The following is a 27873-nucleotide window of genomic DNA, read 5'->3' as shown; positions in this document are numbered from 1 at the left end:
AAAATATCATTCTTGTGAAACATAACTAACTCTTTATGCTCACAAAGTAATGATGATATTGACAGAGAAAGTAAAATAGTTTCCATATCTTTAGATTTCCAGAGGGCTTTTGACATTATTCCTCACAAGCAGCTTATAATTAAACTGTGTGCCTATGGTGTATCATCTCAGTCGTGTGACTGGATTTGTGATTTCCTGTTAGAAAGGTCTCACTGCACAATAATTAATGGAAAATAATTGAGTAAAACAGAAGTAATATCTGTCATTCCCCAAGGAAGTGTTATAGGTCCTCTGTTGTTTCTGATCTATGTAAACAATTTACGAAATATTTTGTGCAGCCCTCTTACATTGTTTAGAGATGATGCTGTTATTTACTATTCTGTAAAGTCATCAGATGATCAAAATGAATTGCGAAATGATTTGGACAAGGTATCTGTATGGTGTAAAAAGAGGCAGTTGACTCTAAATAATGAAAAGTCTGAAGTCATCCATATGAATACTAAAAGGAATCCACTAAATTTCAGTTACATTATAAATCAAACAAACCTAAGGCTGTAAACTCAACTAAATACTTAGGAATTATAATTATTAATAAGTTGAATTGGAACAGTCACATAGATAATGTTGTGGAGAAAGCAAAACAAAGGCTACAATTTATTAGCAAATATGACAGGTCTACTACCGAGACTGCTTACAGTATGCTTGTTTGTCCTCTTGTGGAGTAATGCAGTGCAGTGTGGAATCCACACCACATAGGATTGATGGAGGAAATGAAAAAAGTTCAAAGAAGGGCAGCTTGTTTTGTATTATTATGAAACAAGGGAGAGAGTGCCACTGATATGGCACACAAACTGGGGTGGCAGTCATTAAAACAAAGATGCTTTTTGCTGCAACAGGACCCTCTCATGAAATTTCAATCACCAATTTTCTCCTCATAGTGTGAAAATATTTTGACAGTGCACACCTGCATAAGGCGAAAGGCTCACCATAATAAAATAAGAGAAATCAGAGCTCATGTGGAAAGATTTAAGTGTTCATTTTTCCCACATGCTGTTCAAGAGTGGAACGGCAGAGAAGAAGCTTGAAGATGGTTCCATGAACCCTCTGCCAGACGCTTAATTGTTAATTGCAGAGTAATCAAAAATGGCTCTGAGCACCATGGAACTTAACTTCTGAGGTCCTCAGTCACCTAGAACTTAGAACTACTTAAACCTAACTAACATAAGGACATCACACATATCCATTCTCGAGGCAGGATTCGAACCTGCAACCGTAGCGGTTGCGCGGTTCCAGACTGTAGCGCCTAGAAGCGCTCGGCCACTCTGGCCAGCTGCAGAGTAATCATTTAGATGTAGCTGTATGGAGTATTTAGTGAAGTTTGCGACTAGATTGAGGAGTTTTTGGTAGTGAGAATGCAGCAAGTTATCTTGGATGGAGTCATCGACAGATGTAGATGTAACTTTGGGGTGTATGCCAGGGCAGTGTGTTGGGACCCTTTCTGTTTATGTTGTGAATTAAGGACTTTGAAAACAATGTTAATAGTAACCTTTAACTTTTTGTGGATGATACAACTGTGTGTAAAGAAATACTGTCTGAAAGAAGCTGTGGATGTATTCAATCAGATCTTGGTAAGATTTCAAAGTGGTGCAATGATTGTCAACTTGCTTTAAATGTTCAGAAATGTAAAACTGTGCACTTCACTAAATAAAAACACATAGTATCCCGAGACTATAATATCAGTGAGTCACTTTTGGAATCTGTCAACTCATACAAACAGCTCGATGTAATCATTTGTATGGATATGAAATCGAACAGTAACACAGGTCTCAGTAGAAGGTAAGGCACATGGCAGGCTGCACTTCATTGGTAGTATACTAGGGGAATACAGTCAATCTACCAATGATATACTTACAAAAATCTTGTGTGATCCATCCTAGAATACTACTCAAGTGTTTTGGATCTATACCAAATAGGACTGATAGGGAATGTTGAATGGACAAAGAAGGGCAGCAGAAACTGACAAACATTTGTTCAATCCATGGTAGAAGATCACGAAAATGCTGAAAGATATGAACTGGCATATGCCTGAAAATAGAAGCAAATTATCCCATGGAAACCTATTTAGAGAGTTTCTATCACCAACTTTAAGTGATCACTCTAGGAATGTATTACTGACCCCTACATATCACTCCTGATGGGATCATAAAGACAAGATTAGTCTAATAACAGCATGCACAGAGGCATCTAAATGAGCATTCTTCCTACAATTCATACATGAATGGAATGGGAGAAAGCCCTAACAACTGATACAATGAGGCATACCCTCTGCCATCGACTTCACAGTGGTTTGCATAGTATAGATGTAGATATAGATCTAGCTTTGTAACACCATGAAGGTTTCTCCTAACTTGAAATTCACCTTCGAATTTTATGCCTCTGTATTAAGTATTATTTCCTCCCTACTTATTCACAGAGCTTGTAAGAATGGTACCATGATAGATGCTCAGGTAGATATTTTTCTGCTCTGATTAGAGTAATAGGATCAAAACTATTTCCATCAATGATTGTGGAGGATTTCCTCAGTCTGGATATAATCTATATATACAAACATATTCTGCAAGCCACCATATGATGTGTGGCAGAGGCTGTCATGTACCACTACTAGCCATTTCTTTCCTGTCCCATTTGTAAAGAGAGTGAGGGAAAAATGAGTGTCTACTTTCCTATGTACGGGTCTTAATTTTTCTTGTCTCATCTTTATGGTCCTTAAATATAATGTTTGTTGGCAGTTGTTCAGCTCTTCTGCAGTCAGATTCAAATGCCTTTTCTCTAAATTTTCTCAACATTGTTCCCAGAAAAGAACATCAGCTTCCATCCAGGGATTCCCATTTGAGTTCCCAAAGCATCTTCATAATACTTGCATGCTGATCAAACCTACCAATAACACATCCAGCAGCCTGCCTGTGGAATTGATTCAATGCCTTCCTTTAACACAACCTGGTGGGGATCCCAAACACTTGAGCAGTACTCAAGAATGGGTTGCACTAGTGAGCTATATGCAGTCTCCTTTATATATGATCCACATTTCTGTAAAATTCTCACAATAAACCAAAGTTGACCATTTTTATTCTCTCCTATGCTCCTTACATGCTTGTTCCATTTCATATCACTTTGCTGTGCTACACCTTAATATTTAATTGATGTGACTGCTTCAAGCAACAAATTACTAATACTGTATTCAAATATTATGGGATTCATTTTCCTAGCATTCATCACACCAAATAGAAATTTCAGCTAAGTCCTACAGTAACTCAATGATACCACCTTCCCATATACCACAGCATCATCAGCAAACAGCTGCAGATTGGTGCTAAACCTGTCCGCCAGGTCATTTATGTACATAAAGAATAGTAGCAGTCCTATCACACTTCCCTTGAGCACTCATTATGATATCCTTGTTTCTCATGACAATCACCTTCAAGGAAAATGTACTGGGTTCTATTACTTAAGAAGTCTCACTCACATATATGGAAATATACTCTGTATGATCAGACCTTTGTTAACAATTTGCAGTGGGGCACAGTGTCAAACACTTTTTGGAAACCTAGGAATAGGGAACCTGCCTGTTGCCCTTCATCCACGGTTTGCACGATACCATGTGAGAAAAGAGCAAGCTGAGTTTTTCGTGAGCACTGCTTTCTAAATCTATGCAGATTAGTGGACAAAAGCTTTCCCATCTCAAGGAAATGTGTTATATTTGAACAGTTTGTATCACCCTCCACCATGAAAAAGTTTTTAAACACAAAATTTTAAACTTCAGCTTTCCTTTTGCTATCTTTTACTGCCACACCATGCTGTTAATGAGTGACTGCATAGAAACCTTTAACCCACTTAGTGAATTACATAGGACCAGAATTTTCTTGGGTTCTGAGCAAAATCTTTTGCTAAGTTATGACAGTGTAGTTACTGTATGCTTCATACGTCGATCTTTTTACAGAACAAGAGTCTCTATCAACTTTTGCCTGTCATCATTCCGTGTTCCCTTTTGAACCAAGCATGCAACAGTCTTTACTTCCGCAACATTTTACAAATTTTGTTCTTAAGACACAGTGGGCCTTTTCCATTCTGAGTCCATTTGCTCAACACATACTTCTCCAGAGTGCCATTTATAACGAGTTCAAACTGTGCCAATACGTCCTCCATGTCCATCATTCTAGAACTAAATGATGTCCATTCATTGTCCACGTGGGTTGCTAACAACTGATTATCTTCTCTTTCTAGCTTAACACTGCTGCACATCTTGTGTGAGGTACTGTTACAGCACAGCAGTACTCCAGAGGGGATATTCTGGATCATGTCTGTCTGTTTAGGGGTGGAATAGGTCCAGACATTCTGTTTGTGGACAATGACACCCGCCCAAACAGGACTGCTGATGTGTTGGTCACACTGGAAAGTGAAGATACTGAATGTATGGAATGGTCTACATACTCTTCAGATGTAAACCCTATAGAGCGTGTCTAAGATGCTCTTGGCAGATGTGTTTCTCAATGAAGCCCCCTCCTTGAACTGTGTAAGAACTGAGAACCACATTGAGAGAGGAATGGGACAATATCCCCCAGTGACTCCTCAACAGCTAATAAAACCACTTCAAAATCGTTACCATTTCAGTAATTGTGACATAAACAATGATGGTACTTGGCATTGAACTATAAGCAGTATTTTGCTAAATGCTGTATGTAATACACATGAAAAATCCATAAACGTGACAAATAAATTTGCTGCTCTAGAAGTTCAGGAACAGTGCTCCAAAAATAGCAGTATTGAAAGTATTGTTTCCCCTACATTCTGGTATGTGAACATGCATAAGAAAACACAGCAAACAAACAACAACACTTCAAATTACTTTCCAAAAAGTGACTCAGTTTGGCAAACAGAAAACAGTGAAAGTGCAAGAAAGAAAAACTGGTCTGTGTTACAAAGAAGAAAGAGACAAAAATTGATGTTTTTGCAGACAGTCACACCAAGGGAATTTCTCAAGAATTGCAAGTCAACAGTAAACCACCAACAGTTACAGGTTTGATTAAACCAGGTGTTGGTTTCAAAGAAGTGATGAAAAACATCATAAAATGTAGCTGTGACAAGCAGGACAGAACTGTAATACACACTGCAACAAAAGACATTTACGAAAATAATGCTATGAAAATGTATAAACAGCTCTTCAGTCTTTTGATAGTACTATCAAATACAAATACTATACTTACCTACAATGTGATTTACCTGAATAGTCATGTGTAAATAAGGAAATTCACAGAATTAATGTTAAATTTTAAAGTTATTGTAGACTATTCGGTAATGTGAAATTAATTGATTCACACACTTGGTAGAGAATTATTTACTAATTATGGGCTTCACTTGAACAGTAATGAAAAGGTCAGATTAGGAAACTTAATAAGGAAGCAGTTACATGCAATTCCTAAGTGACAGTCAATTTACTGGGGTGGTATGAATCCCTAATAGCAGTAACACCATCATCAGCTGCACAAATAGCAGTAGCACCCCAACCAGCTATCCAAATGACAGTAGCAACGGAGGAACCTACTACAGAACCAACATTAACAGTGACAATGGAACCAACATCAGTAGCAGTAGTTACAACAACAACAACAACAACAAACCAACCAATATCATTGGCATTCACAGCAACAGCACACAGCAGCAGCAGCAGCAGCAGTTGTAAGTCAGGATTTTTGCTAGGGCCAAACAGTGAACAACACCTCATAATTGGGAAACAATTAAATGTTTGCATGCAGTGGAATCTACAACATGGTATGAGAACTTTAAACTGAGAAAGAGAGAGACAAATAGTGTATCAACAGAGTGTAAAAACATACCAGAGTCAGATCATTCAAATCATCTAAGGATTATGAGTTTGAATATTCAGTGTCTTAAAAATAAGTACTCTGATCTAGAGATAACAACTGGTAGTGACAATGTCAACTGTTTATGTGTTATAGAACACTGCTGTAGGGATATTGATTTACACAGCATAAATTTAAGCCAGTGTAAACTTGCCAGTCAGCACTGTAGGAGAAATGCCAATGGTGGTGGTGTATGTATTTATCTAAATCCCAAACTTAAATTTAAGTTAAGATCTGAGGCTAAATCAATAAGCATTGAAAAGATTTTTGAAGCAGTAGCTGTTCAGTTGTATAGTTTAAAGAAGAAAATAACTGTTGCAGCAGTTTATAGATCACCATCTGGGGACACTCAAGCCTTCCTTCAGAAATTGAAAGTATTGCTCAACACATTCTCTAATGAGACCTCAACCATAATTATTTGTGGTGACTTTTATATTAATCTCTTAGTCCAAACTTCAGTAAAAAGCAAGATTTTACACATTAAAAAGCTTCATCATGTTTCCCCACATATCAGATCCCACAACAACAATTCACTCCTGTGAAAGTTTAATACATAACGTCTTTTTCCAATGTGGTCACAAATAAGTGATAGTAACAAATGCAAATATAGGATTATCAGATCATAACTCAATAACCCTTAATCTTACTACAACTCCTAAGAAAGGAAGCATAGCAGAGAATGTACACAAATGATTTGTCTGTACTGAAAATTGCAACCAGTTCAAAAGTATCTTAAAAAATGAAGTTTGGTCAGAAGTCTTGGGAGAAACAAACACAAGAGATGCTTACAATACATTTGCTTTCACTTTTATGAGAAACTTTGAAATGTGTTTCCCAAAAAAGACCATTGGGATCCAAAGTGTCAAATTCCTGAATTACACAAGGAATTTAAAAGTCAAGTGAAACAATGAAAATAATAAGTTTAAAGCTAAAATCATGTAATGATTTGCATTTGTTGAGTATGTGAGGACCTACAAAAAGACTTTCCATGAAGTAATAGCAAAGGAAAAATTATTATTCTATGATAGATTAATAAGGCAGGCTAATAATGTGTGTAAAATGATGTGGGAAATTATAAAAAAATAAACTCAGAGACAAACTAAAGAACAGGAAGTTAATATTAAAAATAATGAAAATATCTCTATAGAAAAATAAGTCAGGGCAGACTATGCAAACAATTATTTTGTAAATATTCCCCATACTTTAAGTAGCTACTATAAGCAACAACCAACAGTGACAGCATGATGGCAATCCCAGCAGATTAACATTAAGTGCTAAAATCTATCAAAAGTATGAAATCCAAAATCTCATCTGGGGTGGATGAAGTATCTGTATCAATGATTAAGAAAACTGCATCATGTATCGTTAAATCTATAGTGCACATAGCAAACTTGCCTTTTAGTGAAGGGATATTTCCTGATGAGCTTAAATTTCTAATGTTAACCACTGCACAAAAATTGTGAGAGACACAAAATAGAAAATTACTGAACTGTATCACTCCTTCCAGCTTTTTCTAAAATACTTGAGGTAATAATGAAAATCAGTGTCACAAAATATCTAGAAAAACCTAAACTAATAAATAACAGTCATCATGGTTTTTGGGCAAGGTACAGAACAGGAACAGCTGTCTTGGAATACACAACAGAAATAACTTGGAGTTAAATAAACATGTTTTTGGAATTAATTTAGATTTTTTTTCTAATAATAATTTAGATTTGTCCAAAGCTTTCAATGTTGTGAACCAAGAAATACTAATGGGAAATGAATCAGTAGGCATTAGGGGTACTGTCAAAAAAAGGTTTGAATCCCATCTGCAAAACAGGTCACAAGTTGTTGAGCTGAGGTCAATTCACAATTTTCAAAATTTTAAACTCATATCAGAACCAAAACAACTGAAATAGGTGTTCCACAGGACAGCCTCCTGGGTCCATTGTTGTTTCTAATCTATACCAATGATATACATGTCCCAGACAGCTCAGCCAAGATTCTATTATTTGTAGATGACACAAGTGACATAATTAACAATAAAAGAATCATTGTGTGCCACAGTAGAAAAGTGCTCTCATACTTACAGTCACGGTGTTATTCAAATAAGCTGCCTTTTACAAAACAACCAACTTTATACATTAGGGAAGTAAATGTCTAGAGGAATATATGTGCATGATGCTTGGAAACAAACAACTAGAAAAAGCATATACTATAAAGTTTCTGGGAATGTGGATTGACCAACATTTAAACTGGAATGAATATGTTGTGTATATCACTCAAAAACTCAGTTCAGCATGTTTTGACTTAAGAATAATATCTAAGGTATGTAGCCCAGAATGTACTAGAGCTGTGTACTTGGTTATTTCCAGTCAGTTGCAAGTTATGGCATGTTTTTGGAGCAAAACCAAGTCAAGATTAAAAGAAATTTTTTATTATACAAAAAAGAGCTATACATAATGACTCACAGCACACCATAAACACACTGTAGACCTTTATTTAAACAGCTAAAGATACAAACAATATCATCTACACTCCTGGAAATGGAAAAAAGAACACATTGACACCGGTGTGTCAGACCCACCATACTTGCTCCGGACACTGCGAGAGGGCTGTACAAGCAATGATCACACGCACGGCACAGCGGACACACCAGGAACCGCGGTGTTGGCCGTTGAATGGCGCTAGCTGCGCAGAATTTGTGCACCGCCGCCGTCAGTGTCAGCCAGTTTGCCGTGGTATACGGAGCTCCATCGCAGTCTTTAACACTGGTAGCATGCCGCGACAGCGTGGACGTGAACCGTATGTGCAGTTGACGGACTTTGAGCGAGGGCGTATAGTGGGCATGCGGGAGGCCGGGTGGACGTACCGCCGAATTGCTCAACACGTGGGGCGTGAGGTCTCCACAGTACATCGATGTTGTCGCCAGTGGTCGGCGGAAGGTGCACGTGCCCGTCGACCTGGGACCGGACCGCAGCGATGCACGGATGCACGCCAAGACCGTAGGATCCTACGCAGTGCCGTAGGGGACCGCACCGCCACTTCCCAGCAAATTAGGGACACTGTTGCTCCTGAGGTATCGGCGAGGACCATTCGCAACCGTCTCCATGAAGCTGGGCTACGGTCCCGCACACCGTTAGGCCGTCTTCCGCTCATGCCCCAACATCGTGCAGCCCGCCTCCAGTGGTGTCGCGACAGGCGTGAATGGGGGGACGAATGGAGACGTGTTGTCTTCAGCGATGAGAGTCGCTTCTGCCTTGGTGCCAATGATGGTCGTATGCGTGTTTGGCGCCGTGCAGGTGAGCGCCACAATCAGGACTGCATACGACCGAGGCACACAGGGCCAACACCCGGCATCATGGTGTGGGGAGCGATCTCCTACACTGGCCGCACACCACTGGGGATCGTCGAGGGGACACTGAATAGTGCACGGTACATCCAAACCGTCATCGAACCCATCGTTCTACCATTCCTAGACCGGCAAGGGAACTTGCTGTTCCAACAGGACAATGCACGTCCGCATGTATCCCGTGCCACCCAACGTGCTCTAGAAGATGTAAGTCAACTACCCTGGCCAGCAAGATCTCCGGATCTGTCCCCCATTGAGCATGTTTGGGACTGGATGAAGCGTCGTCTCACGCGGTCTGCACGTCCAGCACGAACGCTGGTCCAACTGAGGCGCCAGGTGGAAATGGCATGGCAAGCCGTTCCACAGGACTACATCCAGCATCTCTACGATCGTCTCCATGGGAGAATAGCAGCCTACATTGCTGCGAAAGGTGGATATACACTGTACTAGTGCCGACATTGTGCATGCTCTGTTGCCTGTGTCTATGTGCCTGTGGTTCTGTCAGTGTGATCATGTGATGTATCTGACCCCAGGAATGTGTCAATAATGTTTCCCCTTCCTGGGACAATGAATTCACGGTGTTCTTATTTCAATTTCCAGGAGTGTATATATATTTTAAAATGCCTGGAAATGATCAGCAAAAATAACAGTAATCTTCAAATCAATGCTAGCTACCATAATCACAATACAAGGCATTGTAAAGACTTCCACATTACCTATGTAGCAAGAATCAGAAGTCAGAATCATGTGAGCCACTTAGGAATAAAGCTTTTAAATGCACTTCCATCGCAAATTAAAGAGCTGGAAGACAAGAGTAAATTCAAGCATGAAGTAAAAAAATACCTGATGGATAAATGCTTCTACAATGTCAATGAATATCTGTTTCAGACAATAAATTGAAAACTTTACTTCCCTTCAATAATTTAAATTTATTTTCAAGTTATGAAATACTTATAAAAAATTCTGTTAAATGCCCCAATACATTTTATGCATAAGTTGCAGTTAATACTCTATATATGTGCTTGTCATGACTATGCGTGTTTTGTGTACTAAGTGCTTGTTCTCTCTTTCTGTGCTGTGGGTACGTAAGTTGCTTTGCTTGTTTATTACATTATGCATGGTCATCACGGGTTACATGTAAACATTATAATGACAAATTCTATATCATATGTGTTATTTTTGGATGATGAATAACATAAATAACTAAAACAGTTTGGTAACCAGCACGAATAATAAGTGCAAAACGTGCATTAGTGTCCAAGGAGGGCATATTCCTTACTGAGAGTCTCATATTGATCATATGTTGAGAGTCTGTCCTGTATTAAACATTATTTATGTATGTTATCCTGCTTTACTTTATTTCATTCTGTGATAAATTCCCTTCTGTGTGAAGAAATTGGATAACTGCACTTTGTGCTTATTGTGAGGTATCCATCATGCAACACACTGTGGAAACAACTCCCCATAAATGATGAAATTGCTACAAAGCCTTTAACTCCACTTCTGCAACTGGGTACACTACCACACCAAATCCCAGGAAATACATTCACCAACTGGCATTACATGCAATACCACTACAGTGAAGGACTTCTTTTCAATTGGGGATACTGTATATCTTGCTAGGAGATGTCAAGTTTGTCCTTTTTTTAATTGTTTTAATGGAGAGGAGGAGAGTACAGTAGAAGAAAGCCTTCTTCTTTGCTGTTTTCTGCCTTGGTGTTAACTATGCACTTATCTGTTGGTTTTATTGAAACTGCTGCTGGAATCTCTGCAACTGGTGACACCACTGCTGATGTTGTCTCTGTTGCTGCTGATGATGGTTCTGCTGCTGCTTCTGATAGTTCTGCTGATGTTACTAATGATGATTAATCTGATGATGATGATGATGATGATTATGGTGATGATGATGCTGCTGTCACTGTCAGGAATGGTGATGCTTCTACTTTTTTTCTTCATGGCACTCATTTCTCCTGCCCTGGCTTTTTAATTTACTGATGAGAAATGTACTTATTCTTCATATCCACAATGGGTAAACTATGAACATGAATGATATTATACTCAGAGGCAGTCTACATCAGAAGCAATAGGAAGGTCTATCACGTTCAAACATAACACATAAGAAATTTAATGTATTTATAAGTTTTCCTTATGCTTCTCCTTACTATTGCTAAAAAATGGATCACATGTAAATGAATGAGATAGTGGATGACATCTGGGATTACATATTGTTTACAGGAGAGACAATGATCTTAAAATACAAAAATTGCAGATCTGATATTTGGTGATATTAATATAGATATTAGGTATAAGACCAAACATGTGAAGCACCTATTAGACATAATAAGATTATTAAACTTCTACTGTTTAAATGACAAACCCACCTGGCTCAGTGCTTGCTTAGATAATATTATCTGCAACTTTCAGGCAAATAAAACTGAATTTTGTACAGTAAACCTTGGGATATCAGATCATGCAGGGCTGTGGCTTAGACATCCTCTAAGCAACAAAACAGACAATTCTTCATCTAAACTGGGAATAGTAATCGGGCCAACCGATGAATATAAACTGAACCTGAACATAAACTGAACCTTAATCACATAAACTGGGATCCAGTACTCACTAATGATATGTCTGCCAATGATTCAACACAGAATTTTTTAGAATTATTAGTAGAAACCCAGGTTGTTGCAAGTATCACAGATACACAAAACAGAACCGGAGTAATAAACCTCAAGAACTGAGAAACTGATACATGGCACACCCACGCAAACTTAGGGAAGAAATGATGCTGCACTATGACAGATTGCAACAGAATCAAGCTGCTACAAGGGCGTATAGATCAGAATTTAGAGCAGTCAAGAGCAAAGTAAATGACAATTTCATACTTAATTTGATGAAGGAAAATTATTTACAAATTGATAACAACAAAACTGAAGACATGTAGATGTAGATGTAGACATTGTTTTCAATTTAAGTATCCCCTGTAAACATAAAAAAATAATCAAACTGTATTAGGTTTCCATATACACTCCTGGAAATGGAAAAAAGAACACATTGACACCGGTGTGTCAGACCCACCATACTTGCTCCGGACACTGCGAGAGGGCTGTACAAGCAATGATCACACGCATGGCACAGCGGACACACCAGGAACCGCGGTGTTGGCCGTCGAATGGCGCTAGCTGCGCAGCATTTGTGCACCGCCGCCGTCAGTGTCAGCCAGTTTGCCGTGGCATACGGGGCTCCATAGCAGTCTTTAACACTGGTAGCATGCCGCGACAGCGTGGACGTGAACCATATGTGCAGTTGACGGACTTTGAGCGAGGGCGTATAGTGGGCATGCGGGAGGCCGGGTGGACGTACCGCCGAATTGCTCAACACGTGGGGCGTGAGGTCTCCACAGTACATCGATGTTGTCGCCGGTGGTCGGCGGAAGGTGCACGTGCCCGTCGACCTGGGACCGGACCGCAGTGATGCACGGATGCACGCCAAGACCGTAGGATCCTACGCAGTGCCGTAGGGGACCGCACCGCCACTTCCCAGCAAATTAGGGACACTGTTGCTCCTGGGGTATCGGCGAGGACCATTCGCAACCGTCTCCATGAAGCTGGGCTACGGTCCCGCACACCGTTAGGCCGTCTTCCGCTCACGCCCCAACATCGTGCAGCCCGCCTCCAGTGGTGTCGCGACAGGCGTGAATGGAGGGACGAATCGAGATGTGTCATCTTCAGCGATGAGAGTCGCTTCTGCCTTGGCGCCAATGATGGTCGTATGCGTGTTTGGCGCCGTGCAGGTGAGCGCCACAATCAGGACTGCATACGACCGAGGCACACAGGGCCAACACCCGGCATCATGGTGTGGGGAGCGATCTCCTACACTGGCCGTACACCACTGGTGATCGTCGAGGGGACACTGAATAGTGCACGGTACATCCAAACCGTCATCGAACCCATCGTTCTACCATTCCTAGACCGGCAAGGGAACTTGCTGTTCCAACAGGACAATGCACGTCCGCATGTATCCCGTGCCACCCAACGTGCTCTAGAAGGTGTAAGTCAACTACCCTGGCCAGCAAGATCTCCGGATCTGTCCCCCATTGAGCTGGTCCAACTGAGGCGCCAGGTGGAAATGGCATGGCAAGCCGTTCCACAGGACTACATCCAGCATCTCTACGATCGTCTCCATGGGAGAATAGCAGCCTGCATTGCTGCGAAAGGTGGATATACACTGTACTAGTGCCGACATTGTGCATGCTCTGTTGCCTGTGTCTATGTGCCTGTGGTTCTGTCAGCGTGATCATGTGATGTATCTGACCCCAGGAATGTGTCAATAAAGTTTCCCCTTCCTCGGACGATGAATTCACGGTGTTCTTATTTCAATTTCCAGGAGTGTAGATCTGAAGCTCAGCTGGGCAAGTTGTACAAACAAATTGTGCTCAAAACTTTCTTGAATGATTCATCTGCTGTAAAAAATGACGAATAATGTAAAACTCCTTACCCCCGGAACTCTTCTATGGGGTAACTGCCCTAGCTCAAAAACTGTATTCAGGTGGCTCCAAGAGAATCTTGTAAAGATCAGTTCAAAGGGCTCAGTATTGTAACAGTCCCAAGCCTCTATGTGTATATTTGCCTTATCAGTATTAAACATAATTTCAATAATTTTAATCTTAGGATGTCTGCACATGATCACAACACAAGCACTACATAATAATTGATAAACCCTACAGTAGGCTAGCTAAGGTTCACGACAGCCACAAATATCTAGGCATCAGATTTTTCAACTGACACAAAATCTGCCCATTCTGTTCCCTATAATACATTTAAGAATGTTCTAGCAAAGTAGTTTAAGAAGGAAGCATGCTATTCCTTAAAAGAGTATGACAAATAAGATTTAAGTTACATAAAATTCTGACTACTGTCATACTAAGCTGTAGTAAATCACTGGTTAAAATGTCCCTACATAGATAATTCTCACATTATATGTAACACTGTGTCACTGATTTAAATATCATGAAATTTTTATGTGATTTTTGTCTCATAGCTTTATATGTAAATAATTATGCAAATAACATGTAAAATGTTCGAAGGTTGATAAATTCAAATTCATATTACCAAATCACCACATAGAATATTGCTGTTCAACTGTCAATAATCAAAGGATCTGTGCATCACATAGCTCACAAGAAGCTTTTTTTTTATGGTAAAGTTTGTGCACAGTGGGTGCCCAAGTGCCCAAAGTCTTTTAGAGAGTCCGAAGACAGTGAGAGTGGGTGTTTGCCTAAACCATCTGTTGCAATACACAGAGCAAGGAATAGAGTTCATTGCTCAGATTGCAGCATGTGATGAAACATGATGTTAGCTCTTCAATCCCATCTCCAAACAGCAAGGAATGGATTTCACTGCTCAGATTGCAGCATGTGATGAAACATGATGTTAGCTCTTCAATCCTTTCTCCAAACAGATGAAAATGGAGTGGTGGCATCCTGGTTTCATTCATCAAAAGAGCCCACTCTGCCCTGAAGTCTGGAAAAGTAAAGCTCAGTTGCTTTTTCAATTAGGACCTCTACTCATTAACTGGTTATCATGGGATGCAATAATTAATGCGAAGATGGATTGAAACCATAGCTGAGGCTCAAACGGCCCATCAAGAATAAGCAAAGGGACAAGCTGTCACTGGGGTAGTGCTTCTCCATGATTGCACTAGGCCACATGTGGCCAGGAACACTCTCAAGCAAATTCAAAAATTTTGATGGGTGGTCCTGGAACATCCTCCTGCCCTGATACCTACCCATGTGACTTGAATATCTTCAGTCCTTAAAATGATCTCTGATAGGTCAGAGAAGTGCAGTACACTATGGAAAACTGAATCTGTTAGTAACCCAGGACTTTCTACATTGAAGCCACCCACTCCCTTCCTACATGCTGGGATTTATGTATCAATGTCAATGGCAATTATGTATAGTTCTACTGTTCCACATGCATGCATGCATGCATGTCTGAAAGAACATTCAATAATACTTTTCAATAACACAGGCACTGCTGTTGGGCCTTGACCCTCAATAAAGATGTTATTCCTGGACAGGAATATACATAACATATGAGTGGAGGTTGTGACACATGGACAATGACATATGGAAGCTTGTGTCTGGCCATGATTTGTGCTCAGATTGCCAAAGTGGTTAAGGTGGCCACTTGTGTTAAGTGGAAAACCTTGGTTTGAGTCCTGGTTTGGAATGATGACAGTAGAGAAACGGCTGTTTAATTTTGTATATCTCCTGCATTACTTTTCCTTAGTAGAGGCACAACTCTGGCCTGTTTCAATTACTCCAGAAAGTAACGTGTGCTGTAAGACTCATTTACTATGTCCATTAATGCAGCTTGTATACTACCTATGCATTCTTTAAGTACATAGACTGACACCTTACTTACACCCACTACTTATTTTTTAATTATTGTTCCTTTTTCCTGAATTTATACTCTGTGGTGTATAACAGCATCATCATATTTGCCACGTAATTTGTTTTTGGAACAACATCCAGTTTTGGGAATTTGCTGCTACACAGAAATACAAGGTGGAATCCAAAATTTTTGGGACTGGTGCTGCCATCTGGAAAGTAGGAGTAAGTAGATCTTTGGACTGCTAGGTGGTGAGAGCTGCATATCTGATAAGTCAGTGTGTGGAGTGGCATTCAGCTGGGAGGACGTGTTGCGTGTCCACAGTGATTTCCATAATACTCTGTGTTTGGTGTGTAGCGATTTTATGATGGATCCTCAAACAGAACAGAGTGTGTGTATCAGATTCTGTGTGAATCTTGGGAAAAGTGCTATGGAGACCTTTGCAATGATTCAACAAGTGTTTGGGGGACAGAGCACGCATGTACAACAAAGCAACAATCATACAAGTAGAAGAGCCCGGGCTCTCCAAGACCCAAAAATCCGAGACAGGTGAAGTGCAAAGTGAATAGCATGATCATCGTTTTCTTTGATACCAACGGAATTGTGCACAAAGAATTCACCCCACCCAATCAAACAGTGAATTCTGCTTACTACTGTGACATTTTACGATGGCTCCATGAAACTGTAGGGCGATGATGGCCCGAACTTAGGCCCCAAGGGAACTGGCTGCTGCATCACGACAATGCGCCTTGTCACACATCCGTGCTCATCAGGACCGTTTTGGCAAAGAACAACATGGCAGTTGTACCCCATCCACTGTACTCGCCAGATTTTGCACCTTGTGACTTCGTGCTATATCTAAAACTGAAACTCAAGTTGAAAGACCTTCAGTTCCACGCAATAGAGAGGATTCAAGAAAAATCTCTGGTGGTGATAAAACACTCTCAAAGAACAGGACTGCCAGAAAACATTTGACCAGTGGCAGAAGTGCTGGGGCAAGTCTATGTGTGCTGAAGGGAACTACTTCGAGGGTGATGGTGAGCATTAGTCCAAAGTTAAGGTTTTCAACAGATGGCAGCACTAGTCTCAAAAATTTTGGATAGCACCTCATATATTCATTGAAAAAACTAGCTCATTTCTGTGGATTATTTGTTGAGCTGTTGTCAGTAAGTTTCTGCGATACAGTTTCTGTTTTCCTGTTTCTTATTTTGCAACCTTCCAAACTGCTTTGCTTTTATTTTTCATGATTAAATATTTTAATGTTATTAGCCAACATCTTTTCAGCAAACATCATATTACTCTGAATCTTTTTGTACCTTTGATAATAGTTTATGAACTCCAGCACACAATTAGTTTTTCTTATATATATTCTATGAGCTGTGATTACTTTCTTATACCTTCTGTTATCCACTTGTTTTTATTGGGAATTGCTCCTGATGTTGATACCTTTGAAAATGACTTCTCTAAATTTAGTGTAAATATTGTAAGGAATTTTTCATCTATATTGTTTCCTGTACATACTTCATTTCAAGTTTGGTCTAACAATATCCTTGAAAAATATTGAATTTTGGGTTTTGAAAAAGGCTTTTTGTAGGTCTGCTGTGTAATCGGCTTATCTGATGCAGCTTTTTCTTTTATTGATTGGCAGAAAAGTAGAGAGTACAAACTCTTTTACATGTATAAAACAGTTTTCTGTGTCTATATTTGTGACAACGTCATTACCTGATGGTAATGTTATTGTTACCCTTGTAGTACCGTTGACCAAACGTGAGATACAAAAACTATGAGGAATGTTTAGGAGACTGCTACAGGTTTCAACTATGATATTTCTGTTTGTATTTTTGTATCCTCAATGAGTCTCTAACTCTTGGACACTGAAACTTTGTCCAAAATCTCAATTAATTTATGAAAAAAAGTTTATATGTTTCCACCAGGTGATAAGTTTACATAAAAAAAGGTTTTTTAAAAAATGTCAGTTCAAAATTCAAGTTCAGTACCCGATATTTCAAAATGTCTCTCATAAGCAGTTGGGGTAAGATCATGTGTGAACTTAATCTACGACTCCCTTTTACACACACTGTTCAACAAAAGTTTGGAATACTATTTTAAAATGTGGTTTATGATACTAGAGGACTCACTGATGTAGGCACTTCATGCATTATCTGAATAGATCCCATATACTGGATGGTGTTTGCTACTGACATGCTTTGCTGCTCTTTCCTAATCAAGTAAACATACTGTTGTCACAGTGGCACATCATGAACAGTCCAGTATCAACAACAGGTTCATTCAGTTTGTGTTCAGCACTGCAGTAACATACCATGTGGAGGCATACAACACATAGTTAGAGTCAGGGTACTGGCTTTACTTTCAGCAGGTCATACACAGCAAGATGTTGCTGATCAGTGACATGTCACTCAGTGATTAGATCGTTGTCCTGCTTGAGAGGATCAAGAAATATATATCATTCTCCAAATGAATAATGACTACAATTATGCTGCACTTCCTTGACTCGCTACATGTTATGCAGGCACCATTCCACAAACTCGTTGAAACAATGTATCAATGTGACATGCACATCACTCGAGGAGTATTCCCTGATGATGCAAATTTCCAACTCGTGACTACAAAAGGGGTTTTCCCACATGAGTGTCTGGACAGTACGGCAAAACTCAACAAAAAGAGACTACCCAACATAACTGCAATCTCCATTAATCTCATGGGTGATGCCATAACGGATGCAGAGTAAGATCATGCTGTGAATGTCTGGAAGGAATTTAACATCCCAACTTTGGGAGAACACACATGGACACAGACATGTGCTTGCTTGTGGGACTGTATGCATGAGCACATGCAAACTCGACCCTGCCTTTCAGTACACAGCACCAGTGTGGTCTTGGGATGCAATGCTCAAGAAAATGAAGAAAACCATCAAACTATTGATTAATGTGGAAATGATTCTTTTCTTCAAGCGAGAGATCCATTGGGGATTTTGACAATTTGTCCATAGTCATTGTAGTGGTTAATAAAAAAGAAAAATAGAAGAAAATGTTGAAAATGTGGGAAGAAATGGTGAATAAATAGGGGTTTTTAAAATCGTTAATGACCGTGAAAAAGGGAAAGAATGAAATGCAAATCCGACTTCGTATTACAGAAAAGCTATAGGACTTAGTGATTCGGAAAAGCTATTGTTGGGGTGGTCCTTGTGGCGTTTCTGAGCACAAGTCAAACCAGTTTCCACGACAAAAATTATTTGAAAGAGAACAGAGAATAACAAAATGTGATTAACAGGGGGAAATGGCGTAGATAAGAGTTCATTCATTACCAAGTTAATATGTCTTCTCTCGTGCGGCGTTCAGGTCTTGTTCTCCAACAATCTCTTGCTTCATTTCTGCATGAAAAAGTCGTAGCTGATCCAAAATCTCGCAGTAAATTTCATCGTCCACGAATTACTAATGTCTACGAATTAAAACCATCTTGATATTGAATGCAATGTGTTTTACGGCTGCTTCCATCCTCCAAATTTCATACAAGCTTCCACAATAAAATATGTCTGCACATCAATAAGTTTGTACGTCTTAATCAGACCAAGACTAACGAATAAATTTCTACGTCTGAATCATACCAAGACTAGCGAATAAGTGAAGTTAAGCTTCCGCTCTCAAGAGACAAGAGCGGGTAGAAAACAAAAAGGGTTACAATTTCTGTACCTTCAGTGTCTTCTAAATATTTTCTCTGCCGTCGAGCGCTCCTACAGCTGCGACGGTATAACGAGTGTAGCGCGGCGAAATTCATTGTCCCGTTACATCGCCCCCTCGACAGTCATGCTAAAACATTTAGCGTGGCAGGCTAGCAAACAATATAATAGATATACCTAATAGAGTTGTGGCGATTCGTGAATGAGTCGTTCATTTGAACGACTCTAAATAAAGAATCGTAAGAATCGAATCGTGATACGGACGAATCGTCGTTCAAAAGAATCCTAAGAATGATAGCGTGTTTCCGAGTCGTGACAATTCCAAGTACCAACGATTCATCGATTCTTAGTACGCTATGCTTCGAAGGCAACTTCCCGAATCATGCCGTCGTGCCGAATGATTACGACCGCCAGATGACAGTCAAGTGGAGGTTGCGTGTGAACAAAGGAAGCTCGGAACGAACCAACGAAGTTCGTGGGTCGTAATATTACTCGTGAAAACCAAGCTGACATTTGGCGGTGGCTGACGGGAACGAGCGTAAAGGCATTTCCCATTTACTATCCCTATATAGTGCGCATACGCGGATTCGTGTCATCCTACGTTTTTCTGTGCTCTTTCCAATTCCACAGCACCTTATATTTGACAATAAAGCAACTGTCAGCCCTCACACACTGCAAATTTAGCTTAACTTTTGTTTCGCCAAAATACAAGGCATAGGTATTTTGCTTTTAATTTGTCTGAGAACTTGCTTCTGCCACTACTATTTATGTGAGAAGACGACATACTTCTAAAGTGTAGGATACAATCGTATACAGCGACATTACTTCACTGCTAATTTGCCAATTCTGTTAGTTCCACCAGTCCCGGCACTAAATGGCTGTCGCACTAGACCAATATTACAGAGCCTATATAGAGAGTATGTAGGCACTCTAACCAATACCTTTCTTGGCGGATCGCCGTGTAATACCATCTTTAAACAAAAGCTTTCTTATTAATAATTTCCAGTTCGAGTTTTCGAATGTTATCCTGTTCAGATCCATATTAAATTTTAGTGAAGTAATGTCGACGTATACGATTGAATCCTGTTGTTTAGAAGTACGTCGTCTTCTCACGTAAATAGTAGTGACAGCGGCAAGTTCTCCGACAAATTAAAAGCCAAATACCTATGCTTTGTATTTAGAAGAAATACAAGTTAAGCTAAATTTGATGTGTGGGAGGGCTGTCAGCTGCGTTATGAATTACAAGGGTGATGTGGAATTGGAAAGACATCTTAGCACAGAAAAACTTAGAATGATATGAGCCAAACCACGTCTGCCTCACTGCTAGATTTTATTATAAAACAGACGTCAGTAGTTAGGCGCGTTCAAGCCACCCAACCAAACTGGCATACCACGTAATTTTGCACCACCTTCCGCACAAATCGACTCCTCTTTCCTGGCATACTGAAATAAAACAATAGATGCAATCAAATCAAACGTGACCTTTCAACAATTGAGGCATTACACGTATAAATCGAGAATCACACTTGTAACGTCATATGCATGTTTACTCATAAATAAACTATTTCTGGCATATCTTATCAGTTCGATTCTAACCCCATTGACAAGTTTAGACCTGTCCTGCCATCTGTGAGTAAGATGTAGAACTTTTTGCATTCAGTAAGAATCGTGCCATCGCAGACTAGAATGAATCGTGAAAGAACCGTGAACGAATCGTAGGAATCGATTCGCAATGTGAGATTGAATCGTAGGAATCGAATCGGGAAAAAGAATCGTGTTGCCCAACTCTAATACCTAAATGTCAAATGGTTCAAATGGCTCTGAGCACTATGGGACTTACCTACTGTGGTCATCAGTCCCCTAGAACTTAGAACTACTTAAACCTAACTAACCTAAGGACATCACACACATCCATGCCCGAGGCAGGATTCGAACCTGCGACCGTAGCAGTCGCGCGGTTCCGGACTGCGCGCCTAGAGCCGCTAGACCACCGCGGCCGGTCCGTAAATGTCAATATATGACCACGTGCATTCATAGGGGATAATATTTGTCAATACTTACTTTCTAAACTTATACACTAAATACAATTGTTACAGTTTTGTTCCTTTTTACAAAATTAATATACATATATTTACATAAAGTTTGTTTGAGCGAGCTGCTCGCCAGCGCAGTTAATGTTGTATGCTTCCAGCGTTGGTTTCCCAATGCATCTGTGGCAGCACGTAGTCTTTGCGCATGCGCAATAGCATCATTGTATTGTCGCGTGCGGCAGTTTCAAAATCGCTGTGTTATAACAGTCTTGCATAGTATTCACTTTCACATAGTGGTCATTACAAGTTATTATTCCAGCGTAAATGGCGTGTTAAGTCCAGTGACACCATAAGATTGAGCGTGAAGCAATGTCCATGTCTTCTGTTACGACACAACACTACAGGTCCTTGTGAGTTTTCATGACTGTTGTTCCCGGGGCATATGTGGTCGATGTAGTTTTAGGCTCCATATCGCCTACGACAGGTGCTGAGTTTGTTGTCTCCAAAGCATCTGAAGGCCGGCCAGGAACAACGGCGTAGAAGTTCGCAAAGGTAGGTGTTTCATCACGTTGTTTACACTCGCCAACAAACGTTAATTTGCAGTGTGAAAATCCTCATTATCATCGAAGTAAATTGCAGTTTCTATCGGTTTACAAACAATTATCTGGTTTATGCACCATAAGTTTCACAAATAACACAAAATCCGTCGCTCTTAACGTTCACAGTTTGCAACACTTTTGCCATATTCACATTTTAACAAAGTTCACTTTGTCCAAGCATGTTTACATCGTTAATTATGAAAGCTTAAATTTCGTGGTCACATTTCAAGATATGTTGACAATATGCAAAGATTTAACACATATAAAAATACATATAAATTTACAAGAATATGCATGTGAAATATTTACATTAAAAATTGTAGTAAGTCCCATTTGCTTTCTTTTATTGAGGTTTATGGTCATTTTAAGTTTCTTTATTCAGGCATGGGCGTGCCAAGGGATATCAGACTTAATATTTAAAGCACGGGCTCTCCTTCATATATGATTCATTTCTTTCTTTTGATTCCATATCTGGCTAGATGTTGACCAGGCTTGTAATCCAGAATGAGATTTTCACTCTGCAGCGGAGTGTGCGCTGATATGAAACTTCCTGGCAGATTAAAACTGTGTGCACCGACCGAGACTCGAACTCGGGACCTTTGCCTTTCGCGGGCAAGTGCTCTACCAACTTTTTTTTTTTGGGAGTGAGGGTTTTTTATTTATTTATTTATTTTATATGAAGGAAGGTAGGAGAAATAGAAACCTTTATTATTCACAAAATAAACATAGTACGTCCTGACACATGATAACTGTCCTGGAAGGAACCTCGCTGCCGTCCTACCATGCAGCATGAAATAACAACAAAATCAGTGGGGCCACCTCCGGCACCCTAAAGAAAAGTATTTATGGATATGAAAACAAAATTTGAAGTACAGCCATTTGCTAACTGTTCAAGCGTGAGTGTTTCGTAGGTCGCATACTCGCATAGTGTTCTTAGTCGATCACATTACTTGGTCGGTTTCACAACGAAACCACCGCCGCTCATCTTTGCGCACCCGGCCCACCCCAAGTATATGGCGGGTCCGCAAATACCGTTACTAGGAAATTGGCATACCAATCCTTGTACTTTTGTAGCCGTAATAGTTTTGTGTGTCCATCTCGCAAGTATTGCCAGTAATCCAGGACGTTCAGCAAGTTCGTACGTGTGTCTCTATAGATGTAATGGGCCGTCATACCTGTGATCCACGCCACTGCGTTCGTCTTATGACGCGGAAAATACGTTTCCTCTGGAAAAAATACTATGTCAGAACAGACTGCTGTATAGATAGTGCGCCGCATGAACGCTATTATCTTTCTTGCGAGAGTCCAGATAGCCAATGCCTCGCCGCAGACCAGCCGATGGTCGTCCAGCTCGCCACATTGCTGGCACGAGGGCGAATCCGCCAAATGTATTGCGTACTTTTTATCATTTGTAGGGTATACCAACTGAGCTACCGAAGCACGACTCACGCCCGGTCTCACAGCTTTACTTCTGCCAGTATCTCGTCTCCTACCTTCCAAACTTTACAGAAGCTCTCCTGCGAACCTTGCAGAACTAGCACTCCTGAAAGAAAGGATACTGCGGAGATACGGCTTAGCCACAGCCTGGGGGATGTTTCCAGAATGAGATTTTCACTCTGCAGCGGAGTGTGCACTGATATGAAACTTCCTGGCAGATTAAAACTGTGTGCACCGACCGAGACTCGAACTCGGGACCTTTGCCTTTCGCGGGCAAGTGCTCTACCAACTGAGCTACCGAAGCACGACTCACTCACCCTCTCACAGCTTTACTTCTGCCAGTATCTCGTCTCCTACCTTCCAAACTTTACAGAAGCTCTATATAATAACGTACCAAATTTCCTCTCAAGAGTTCAACCATGAACTTCCTTCTACTTTAGTGAAGGCTAAACATCATGTATATACCATTTCTTTCTATAAAACATAAATAAAGAACATAGTATTGTAATTGACAGTAAAATATCCCTTTCTCAGCGTCCGTTGCTCGACGTCGGCTGCACGGGTGGTCACTGCTCCTTTGCACTTACCTTGCATAGCCTGAAAAGTCAAATGTTGTCTTCAACGTAGGTGTAATTTTGTCATCTACTAGCTTAAGTGGAGGTGTTGTACGAGTCGCAAAACGGCCTTAATAACTCTCCTATCTTTTGCTTCCTCAGGGTTTTCTGTCATGTGTAAGTATAATAAAGGCTGACGTAGCACTAAATTTCACTTTCGTAATTTTTTTCCATGCAAATGTATTCACATGAACGCTGTGTAAAAATATATTTCAACTTAATTCCTTAAAATATCATTCTCCTGTCTGTACACGAACTATAAATGTTTTCTTCCACACAGTGGCTTAACAAAACGTAACGAAAGGTTACTAAGTTACACTTCTGAAATAAATTAAAGCTAATGTGTTTCCAAGTTACATTCTTATTACACTTATTTCAACAGCTGTAATCATCATTATGTTCACTCTGCTTTTCTTGCATTCGTTCATTTTCAAGGGCACTGAAAATAGATTCACATTTAACGTCTTGTACTTACGTGTTCTAACTCATCACAAATGTTTTCTTTCAAACTGAAATTCTTATGTAATCTTAGAGAATAACAAAATGTGATTAACAGGGGGAAATGGCGTGGATAAGAGTTCATTCATTACCAAGTTAATATGTCTTCTCTCATGCGGCGTTCAGGTCTTGTTCTCCAACAATCTCCTGCTTCATTTCTGCATAAAAAAGTCGTAGCTGATCCAAAATCTTGCAGTAAATTTCATCGTCCACGAATTACTAATGTCTACGAATTAAAACCATCTTGATATTGAATGCAATGTATTTTACGGCTACTTCCATCCTCCAAATTTCATACAAGCTTCCACAATACAATATGTCTGCACATCAATAAGTTTGTACGTCTTAATCAGACCAAGAGAAACGAATAAGTTTTTACGTCTGAATCATATCAAGACTAGCGAATAAGTGAAGTTAAGCTTCCGCTCTCAAGAGACAAGAGCGGGTAGGAAACAAAAAGAGTAACAATTTCTGTACCTCCAGTTTCTTTTAAATATTTTCTCTGCCGTCGAGCGCTCATACAGCTGCGACGATATAATTTATATCTGAGGGAACGAGTGTAGCGCGGCGAAATTCAAAGTCCTGCTACAGCATGCTGAGGCAAATAACCCACCGATGGGTGACTCGTTCAGCACATCCATTGAGTATGGTTATATCATGTATTTAGATTTGAATAACTTAAACAGGCATACCATGCAACAATTGTTGCTGATTTGTGGATTTAAATGGGAGTCTAAGGATTATCTGAATGGATTAGGTGAGGTTTTTAAAAATAATGGCATCACAGATGATTTGAATGTAAGGTACAATGTTGAGGTAGACCTTACATACCTTATTAGCATGCATGATACACATGCTGATTTACTGTTATGTCCAGAGTGACTAGTTACATGAGGCATAGGTTCTATCACAAAGCTGATGACAACAGTGGGGACAAGCAGACATATGTCATTCAGTACCGTTACCTCCAGTGTCTTTGGTTAGGGATAGTTCTGGTTGGAATTAGGCACATATCTCCTTCAACCAGGGTAACTAGTTTGAGTATATTGATTTAAATACAACACAGAGGGTTTCCATGACATCTGATTTTGAAAAAGGCTTTTTGTATTAATGAACAACGCAATTTTCGACAAAACTACAGAGAATTTAAGTCACAACTATGATATTCCTATCAGAACCACACGAGAGAGGCGTTGTGGCATAAGGAAATAAATCACCAGACCAAATTTCAAACATTTCACTGTATTCAATAAGAACTTTGTCACTGTGGAGATGGCAAATGTTGCAGTAGAGTTCACAAAAGCTGTCTATGTGGGGATGTGCATACTATACCTACTCAAACCCCTCATGTACCATTTGCATTACGAGTTCACGAAATCTCATTCGCTAGGCTGAAATTACTTTATACAGATACAGATAGGTTGATCTAATGTCTAATGGATGAAGAACTGTGATCCATATTAAGTAATTAGGTACCATGGCAATGAATTTGACATGTCCTCATACACAGCCGCTAATCCTTATGGTACTGTTTCAGCCTAATGAAATGTGAGGCGAATGGATTGCTGATTTTGGACTTTGTAGGTCTCCGAGCAAAAATATGTGTATATTGCAAATTGGGAGGTGCCATCCAGAGGTAGACTAAGGGTGTGCATTATGGTGCATCAAGGGCCCTTGCGGTTGAAGACTACTTACGGTGCCTGTATGGTGGTGTTTGTGGTGCGCCACCACAGTCATAACACATGGTGCAGCAAACTAGTATTCAATCATGAGGTTTTCATGTTCACCATGTGTGTTCTGTAAACAGTTTTTTGTAAATAGTTTTCATGTACACCATGTGTGCTCTGTAACTGTATACAGAAAAAAAACTGTTGGACAGCATGTCCTATATACAGAATATGTCTGTACCAGGTAAACATATAAATAGCGTAGTTTTATGTTTTGCCTGCTACTAGCGATTCTAGTCAAATTAGTTTTAGTACTCTTTTTTCCCACAGTCCAGTGACATTATTGTATGTCCAATGCCAATACTGTACCATCCTCCTGGATACATCCAGTGCTACTATTGTGAATGGGTACATGATGCAGTAAAAAATATATTGCCATGTTGCTCAAAATCCCTTGGACTGTAGGTTATAGCTATTATTAGTAATAGTAGCAGTGCAAGGAAATACATACCTCTGCTTGACTGTTCAAACTTATTGAAAAAAAGTAACAGAATCACCTGAATGTTTTTCTAAAAGCACCTCTGCTCGACTGTTTAGTCTGTGACACTTTGATGTCACCTGTTCTATTTGGGTGTCCATACTCTGCCAAGTACAGTGTCGGTGCGCTAACTGTTTCGAATGAACAATCCCCCAATGTCCTTGGTGAAGTAACATGAACACTTACTTTTGAAAGGCTTTAGGGATCAACACACGTGACTGGCCACTGTCATTTTGAACAAGAATTACACTTTTTTGTACAGTGAGGCTATGCCAATTGCCAAAGTATCGGCACACTACAGAGTTCCTTATGCTATTCAAGGAACGAGACCAAGATGTGCGAATGTATATTAGCAAAATGTTCAAATCTGGATCAGCTTCCGTGGCCTGTGCAATTTTCCAATAGTTCACTGGAAGAGACTGAAGCAATTCTGAAACCTCTGCATCGATATGACAACAAGATACAGCAAGATAGTCAAAGTCTGTTTCAGGGTCAATTGGAAGACGTGAAAGTGCGTCCGCATTACTATGTTGAGCTGTCGGACGATACACAATCTCGTACTGGTATTGAGACAACAACAATTTTTGGGCCGTTTGTACAGGAATGGGTTTCATCGGATGAAATAAGAACTGCAGAGGCTTGTGATCCATTACTAAGTAGAATTTTCTGCCATACAAATAGTGGTGAAATTTGGTGACACCATGTGTTACCTGAGGCAGGACTAAAGTGTACACAGGACAAGTGTGATTTTTTTAAACCTGAGTTGCAGTATCTTGGTCATGTCATAAACAGTCACGGAATTGCAGTTAGTTTTGGGGAAAATGGGTTATTATATTCGATTCATACCGAATGCTGCACAAATAGTGGCTCCATTGCATTGCTGGCATTGCAAGAATGTCCCCCTTGTTTGGGAAGATGAGAGCCAAGTAGTTTTTCAAGAACTGAAAGGTGCATTGCAAAGTGATTGATGCTTAGTTCATTTTGATCCTGACAAATCAGTGATATTGCAAGTTGACCCTTCCTTTTATGGTATCGGTGCCGTGCTTTTGCATAGAATTGGTGATAAAGATAGACCTATTGCTTTTGCATCAAAAGTGTTGTCCAAAGTTCAGCATACTATTCACTAATTAAAAAAGAGGCTTTGGC

The 27873-nt window shown here is 40.0% G+C and overlaps 1 non-coding gene across 1 annotated transcript; it reads right to left on the bottom strand.

Annotated features, from left to right (window-relative positions):
• Nucleotides 1-23640: 23640 nt before the first annotated feature.
• Trnas-cga lies at nt 23641-23714 on the bottom strand. Its single transcript has one exon. It is a non-coding gene; the product is annotated as a tRNA-Ser (tRNA).
• Nucleotides 23715-27873: the final 4159 nt, after the last annotated feature.

This window comes from Schistocerca piceifrons, chromosome X (assembly GCF_021461385.2).
Source record: "Schistocerca piceifrons isolate TAMUIC-IGC-003096 chromosome X, iqSchPice1.1, whole genome shotgun sequence".
Classification (NCBI taxonomy): Eukaryota; Metazoa; Arthropoda; class Insecta; order Orthoptera; family Acrididae; genus Schistocerca; species Schistocerca piceifrons.
The sequence above is the reverse complement of the archived record's forward strand: the minus strand, read 5'-3'. Positions and strand labels throughout refer to the sequence as shown.